Below are 7,500 nucleotides of genomic sequence, written 5' to 3'. Positions count from 1 at the left end.
TCTATACAATTAATAGCGTCATTATGCCGGCTCCGTCTGGAAACAAGTGGGCCGTAATGAGTCATTTCAGGGCGTGTGGGAAGGACTCAGCGAGGGGACTGGGATGAGGAGCGGATTCGGATTGCGAGGGAGCGAATCGGGGGAGACTGGAGAAAGTTGGGGAAAGGGAAAGAGGAAGGAGAAATTGGGACAGGTCGACAGGCGCGAAGATTCGATATCGGAGAAGACAAAGGAGTTTCATGCGCCTAAACATCAACGCAATTGAAAAAACGAAGAAACGGCAAGAGGTACGACACAGACACACACTCTCTCTCTCTCTCTCTCTCTCTCTCTCTCTCTCTCTCTCTCTCTCTCTCTCTCTCTCTCTCTCTCACACATATACACAAATAGAAACACACGCTTCCACATAGATGAAGGACACAAAATCAAGAACACTCCCTCGCACTGTACCCGCTGCACACGTCCTTGAAGAGACGCGAATATTCCCCAAAGACCACACAAGAACCGAGCAAGAATAGAAGACCTTTGAAGTACTCGTGTCCCCTTGTCCTCGCCCACATAAACACACGTACGCTCCGGCTTCACCTTGAACGAGAGAGGATGTGATCTGCCAAATGGTCAAGTGTGTGGCCTTCGGGAGCGTGATGCACATGCAGGAGGGACAACTCGTGTAAAACGGACACGGACGGTGCAGCAGCGTCGGCAGAATGCGTTTGGCGGGAGAGAGAACGAGCGTAGAGCAAGGGAATTCAGAATGCGTCGGAAAAGGGGGTCGGAGGAATTACAGAATGAGGGAAAAGAGGAAAGGATTACTAGCGGAATATTGAAGGAAATGGCTAGGTTCTGCTTTTGATTTTTGTTTGTATTCCAGGCGAGCTGCGGGGTTTCATTTCGGATTTCCAAGCGCGTCATGGCGGTCCGGGTTCTCGCGCTAATGTAATGACATATATTTACGTTCCTTTCAACCTTGCACAACTGACCCCTGGTTTGTTTCACTTTTCCGGTTATTATTTTTCTTTGGGGGATTACGATTCTGTTTTTTGCACCTTCGTTTTCTCACACTTATTTTCTCTTCCCTTTCCCTTTCTCTGAGATCGATATTCTCTCTCTCTCTCTCTCGCCTTTTATTCTCATTATTTTCACTCCTCCATTTTCTCTCATTTTATTCCCCCGTCTCTCCTATCATTTTTCCTTCCATCTCTTCTCCTTTCTTCACCTCTCTCACCCTTTTTCTTCGCTCCCTCTTCTCTTCTCTCCTCTTCCCCCCCCCCTCTCTCTCTGTCTCTCACCTTTCCTCCCCCCTCCCTCTCTACCCTCCCCCCCCCCCATTATCCTACAACATCTCAACCAAAACGGTAGTCGTGTTGATCCAGAACCCCCACCCCACCCCACCCCCCTCCTCTCCTGCCACTTACCCCGGGCGTGTGGGCGTAGCGAGCTGGACAAGGCTGACTAAGCTCCTTTTCGTGGATGCGAGCGGACACTGGGGGGGGGGGGGGTATTATGCTTCGTTTCGTTTTGGCGTTTCTTTCCTCCTCGGGTGTTCTTTCTTTCTTTCGTTCTCTCTCTCTTTCTCTTTCTTTCTTTCTCTCTCTTTCTCTCTCACTCTCTCTTTCTCTCTCACTCTCTCTTTCTCTTTCTCTTTCTCTTTCTCTTTCTCCCTCCCTCCCTCTCCGTCTCCGTTTGCCTTCGTTTTAAGCCATTTTTTTGTCGGTTTCAGATTGATAAATAAATAAATAAATAAAGAACAAAAAAAAAAAGAAAAACGCCAGTTTGATATAAACATTAATGAATAAACAAAAAGAATTAAAAAAAAGAAAAACGATAAAAAATAAAAAAAAAAATAAAAAATAAAAAATAAAGAGACTTGCACCAGATACGTTCCCTGTTGCAGAAGCGATATTTTAGTATTTTTGTTCGTCTTTGCATTGGCACATCGTACAAGGGAGTTCCAGATAGAATGACAACGTTTTAGTGTAACTTTTTTCTTCTGTTACGTTCTCTCGTTTTTCTTTCTCTCTCTTTTCTTTGTTTTCTTTTCTGTAATTTCCTACTCCTTCCTTCATGTTGTTTGTTTTTCCTTTTCTAGTTCCCTTTTCCTTTGCTTTCCTTCTTCTTTCCTCCCTCTCAATGTTCTTTCTCATCCTCCTTTTTCTTCTTTCTCCTACTCCTCTATTTTCTTCTTTCCTCTCCTCTCCTTTCTTCTTCTTCCTTCTCTTTTTATTTTTCCTTCTCCTCTTTTCTTCATCTTCCTTCTCCTACGTTTTCTTCTTCTTCCTTCCCCTCCTCCGTTTTCTTCTTCCTCCTCCTCCTCCCTTTTCATCTTCTTCCTCCTCCTCCTCCTCCTCCTTTTTCTTCCTTTTCCTCCTCCATTTCCTCCCTCTTCTCTCCTCCCCTTTCCTTCTTCTTCTTCCTCCTCCTTTTTTCTTCCTTTTCCTCCTCCTCCATTTTCTTCTTCTTCCTCCTCCTCCTCCTTTTTTCCCTTTCCCCTCCTCCCTTTTTTTCTTATCATTCTTCTTCCTCCTCCTCCTTTCTTTCCTTTTCCTCCTCCACTCCCATTCCCCAACTCCTGAAATCCCCGTCTTGCTCCACCTCCGTTGCTCTTCCCTCAACCCCGACACAGCCAAGCATAGAAGTGATTGTTGATCAAACCGTTCCGCGTCTTTATTTTTTTTATCTTTTCATTTTTACGGACTAATTCAACTAATGGGATACATACATACATACACACACACACACACACACACACACACACATATATATATATATATATATATATATATATATATATATATAGAGAGAGAGAGAGAGAGAGAGAGAGAGAGAGAGAGAGAGAGAGAGAGAGAGAGAGAGAGAGAGAAAGGAGTAAACACAAAAGGGCAGAGAACACAGTGAGTCACCGGCCCACGGGAGATCCAAACGAGAAAGAAAAAGTTCATTGCATAATCAACGCATCGTGATATAGGGGAATCAAAAGGGGGAGGGGGGGGGACGAGGGAGGTGGGGAGGGGAGTCACTGTGGGGGGAGGAGAGGGGAGGGGCGTGTGGGAGACGGGGGGAGAGGAATAAGGGGAGATGAGAGGGGGGCAGAGGGAAGCGCAGAGGGTAGAGGGGTGTGGCTAAGGGCAAAGGGAGGGCACATAGGGGAAAGGGGCAGGGAGGTCGAGGGCGTAGGGGAAAAGACGGGGGAGGGAGGAGGAGGGGGGATAGGGAGGGGCCGAGGGCGGTGCATGGAATCTCTCAACCCGACATCGAACTGCGTGACGCGTGACGTAACGATGACGACGCGCGTGACGCAAGGGAGGCAAAGTGTGTTGTTATGACCAGCTGACTGCGTCCACGGGTGCAGGAAGTGGGACCCCGTCGGCGCCTTTCCAGAACTGTTTAAGTCGGCAAATAAGGCGGAACCACACAGTGTCCCAAGCGCGCGTGCGTTGCAAAAGCATCGCGTGCGCTCGTTGCACGGGTCAGCGGAGAGAACGGCGCCCATTAACGATATCTCGTCGAAACAAAGCTCGCCAGACGAATTATGCTGATGGGGTTCCAGATTTTAAAGTTCCCTTAACTCTCCTCTCCTCTCTCTCTCTTTCGCTCTCTCCCTCTCGCTCTCAACTCTCTCTCTCTTTCCCTTCGCGCTCGCTCTCGCTCTCGTTCTCGCTCTCTCTCCCTCTCTCCTTCTCTCTCTCCTTCCCTCCCTCCCTCCCTCCCACCCCCTCTCTGTCCATTTCCTACCTCCTTTTACACGAGTATTTAGTCATACATTATTATTCAACTTCAAGGCGCTAATTGGCAGCTGAGTCAGTCATCCCAAGGCTCCGAGGTTTTGCACAATTCCAAAAATAACTTTTTGTTTTACAACTGTCTATATCACTTGAACATTGCTGTCGAATAAAAAAAATGTCGAACATGGTTACAGTGGCCATTGATAGACCTGTCCTTATATTGTTTTGACTTTTTCAATGATACATTCATATCAGAATTATCACAGTTCACATCATAATTACTAAAGGCAGGAAGGAAGTTATTACAAACTTAAAGAAGGACAAAGAGAGAGAGGAAAAAACAACTGTCATGATAAAAGTATGAAAATAGGACTTGGAAATTACCATGCCAAACCTGTTTGCTCATAACAATTAGTGTATCTGATTATCATAATGCTTACTATTGTTAGCCTTGCAATTATATCTATTGTTACCATTAATGATAATAATAGTAGTATTTGCCATCCGTAATAATGGTGGATTTTAAAAATTCTTTTGCTCACTTTCGACATAATCACAAACACAAAAAAATGGTTGAACTAAAATGGAAAATGTTTGACATTCATCCCGTTTTATGGAAAGTGATATTTATCAAACGTTTGTGTATAATTTTTATCGAAAAATGAAATCACTTACTAGAAACGGTTGCCTACACACCCAAAAGCTGAAGATAAAAAAACACTTGGCTATTTTCATTACTATCTTCGGGAAAAAAACAGAGAAAACAAAAGAATTGAAGATACACACAGTTGATTTTTGAATAGCTATTGTGTCTTCGCAGTGTTACCAAGAAAGTGATGGTGGAGTTAAAAAAAAAAAAAAAATAGTCATTAAAGAAAAAAAGAGGTATTTGCTAAGCTTCCACTCTCAAGATGCGCTGACCTGCTGTCGACTTTCACGGCGTTTTTCGTGGAGTTCTGGACGCGCATGAGTAGCTCTCGTCTTTCCAAAATTGAAAGGCTTTCTAGCATATTACGTTTCTATTCTTTTTCGTTTTTTTCGTGTTTTTTTTCTATATTTGTTGTTTTTCATCCTGTCTCCTTTCCTACATGAATATTCACATGTATGTTTTTGTTTATCTGTCCGTTTTAGATTCAGTCTCTCTATCTCTCTAGCCTTTATCTACCTCTTCCCTCCTTCGTCTCTCTTCGCCTCTCTCCCTTTATCTCTCTCTTTATTGTTATTATTCTTTTTCTCTCTTCCCTCTCTTGTTCACATTTTTTTCCAGATCTTTTAATTCGCCCCCTGATCATTTTTCTCATCTCTCTCTCCACCCTTCCTTCCCTTCCCACTCTCTCCTTTATTTTTCTCCATTTCCTTTCCTTCATTCCCTTATCCTTTCTCTCTTCTATTCTCTCCTTTTCCCTTCATTTTTCTTCTTCGGTTCCTTTCTCTTCTAATCTATCTTTCTTTCTCCATCATCTTTTTTATCCTTTCTCTTCACTTCTTTCCCTCCCTCCCTCCCTCTCGTTCTCTCTTTCTTCGCCTCTAATTCTATCCTCTGTTACCCATCATTTTTATCTTCAAATCCTTTCTTCCATTTTCTATCTTCTCTTTTTCCCGCTTTCTCCACCTCTCATCCCAACCCCCGCTTAATCCATCTCTTCTCTTCTCTCCCTCTTTCTCCATTTCACATTCCACCCCCTCTTAATCCATATTTTCTCTTCTCTCCTCCTTTCTCCATCTCTCATCCCCACCCCCTTCTTACTCCATCTTTCCTTTTCTCTCCTTTCCCTCCTCCTCTCTCATCCCACCCCCTTCTCAATCCAACCTTTTCTCTCCTCTCCCTCCTCTCATTCTATCCACTCTTCCCCCCCCCCCACCCTTTCTCTTTCCTCATTCCCACATCATTCTCCATAATCTTGCAGCTTTTCCGCATTCATTACAATCGCCCCTCGCACATTACCACGCGGACAATCTGCATCTCACTTTCCCAAGCTTTTATTCGCCCAATCACCGTCTTCGATGACGTCATAAGGAGCCCCTCATTCGCTTGTGGGAAAAAAGGAGACTTGGCTTTATGTGTGTAATAGGTGTGGGATATCTTCTGGGCTGGGTATTTGTCTATATATATATATATATATATATATATATATATATATATATATATATATATATATAAATATATATATATATATATAAATATATATATATATATATATATTTTCTTTTATGTATATCTTCTCTTTACATTTGTTTTGTTTTGTGTGTGTGTGTGTGTGTGTGTGTGTGTGTGTGTGTGTGTGTGTGTGTGTGTGTGTTTGTGTGTGTTTGTGTTTGTGTTTGTAGGAAAATTTTTATTCATACATCGATAAACAATTCGTTACGACCCAAGAAAATTGCCAGTGATGGCTAATTTTGGGTTTACTTTTGCATTTCGTTTCTAGTTTATCTTCTAACTCGATATAAAACGGAAATGCAACCACGAAATTCGCGATGCCTCTTTCGCGAAACATCAATCACCTTCGCATCCATATCGAATTAGCCCGAGAATACCTGCAATTCGCAATATAGACACAATAATAATTCCGGTCCTGGTCACTTTCAGTCATGAAGCTGAAAACTAAGGGTCTACTTGACCGCACACGCAGGCTCGCACGCATGCGCACGCACACGCACGCGCGCCCACTCACATTAAAATTTAGAAACAGGAATTCCAACCTGAAACATTCCATTTTAGAAGCTAATGAATAAATATGAGGTCTTAGAACAAAAAATCGCATAACCACATTAGAAAAGAGACTATAAAATCTGAAAAAATATGTGTGTGCAATTACTGAATAATAAAATGAATAAAAATCCTAATAATTATGGATTCTAAGAAAAAAATAAATCTAGAGTCTGAAAGCAAAAGTAAACATATCAATACTGAAGTCAGTTTTTCATCCAAAATATAAAAAAAGAGTAAACTGGAAAATTCTTCGGGAAAAAAACTCGCACATGTACTGGAAACATCCCTTAGAAAACGTACACAGAAATTTAATACAACTACCCTTTCGATTCAGAAGCGACTTAGAAAGCAATATAAGCCCTGGCCGCAAAATTCCAGCAGAAATGCGATCGCCAGAGACAATACATCCGCCGAAAAATAAAACTTTGTCTCAGGATAGTTTATCACTTCCGGCAAGTCACAGCTGATCCCAACTCCGTTACCTGCTTGCGAATCTGGCAAGGATCTTCCGGGGATATCGATTATCTTTTTTCATGTCCCATTTCCCTTTTCATTTTCGGTGCTTCAAATGCGTTGCCATATTCCTGTGTGTTATGCTTTGATTCAGTTAGTACATGCTAAGATGTATGATAGCTTGTCTGTCGTTAGCGTTTAAGGATAAATATGTCCAAGAAAAGCGAACAGGTAACTCATATCTTCATGGCGGCCTGAAGAAACGAGCGACCGGCTTTTGGTTACCTGGAGTGTGCTGACGTGTCTTGAGAGGACAGTCAAAAATTCTTAAGATCGTTTTCATCCGTTCGCAAAGATTAGCCGTCGGAAAACGAGCCCGGACTTCGAGCATTACGAGTGAGAAGGGGAGCCTCATCCTGTGGCAGCAGGAGAAGATGCTCTGGCCGTGATAGGCGTTGTAAAAGAGAAAGCTTGACAGGCGTGCCGAGTGTATCCTGCGGATTCCCTCGAACTCGCCATGGACCAATCAGATCTCCGCTTGGTGCCAACTGCGTTTTCATTGGCCGCTCATTAGGAAAACATTCCCTGACCAAAGGTGCCCAAGAGATATCGCAA

General features: G+C 43.1%; 2 protein-coding genes across 2 annotated transcripts in view; one reads left to right on the top strand and one right to left on the bottom strand.

The window, feature by feature from the left end:
* The window catches only part of LOC113820187 (solute carrier family 35 member G1), a gene marked incomplete in the record, with an annotated part of 60,138 nt that overhangs the window by 9,623 nt on the left and 43,015 nt on the right, over positions 1-7,500 (bottom strand).
* The window catches only part of LOC113820188 (carbohydrate sulfotransferase 1), a 49,281-nt gene continuing 48,946 nt past the window's right edge, over positions 7,166-7,500 (top strand). Inside the window, exon 1 of the mRNA XM_027372473.2 lies at positions 7,166-7,500. This exon is cut by the window's right edge and continues 781 nt beyond it. The gene's annotated coding sequence lies outside the window, so the exon portion shown is untranslated.

The sequence above is a fragment of the Penaeus vannamei genome, chromosome 9 (genome assembly GCF_042767895.1).
Source record: "Penaeus vannamei isolate JL-2024 chromosome 9, ASM4276789v1, whole genome shotgun sequence".
NCBI classification, from domain to species: Eukaryota; Metazoa; Arthropoda; class Malacostraca; order Decapoda; family Penaeidae; genus Penaeus; species Penaeus vannamei.
This window is presented reverse-complemented; position numbering and strand designations above follow the sequence as displayed.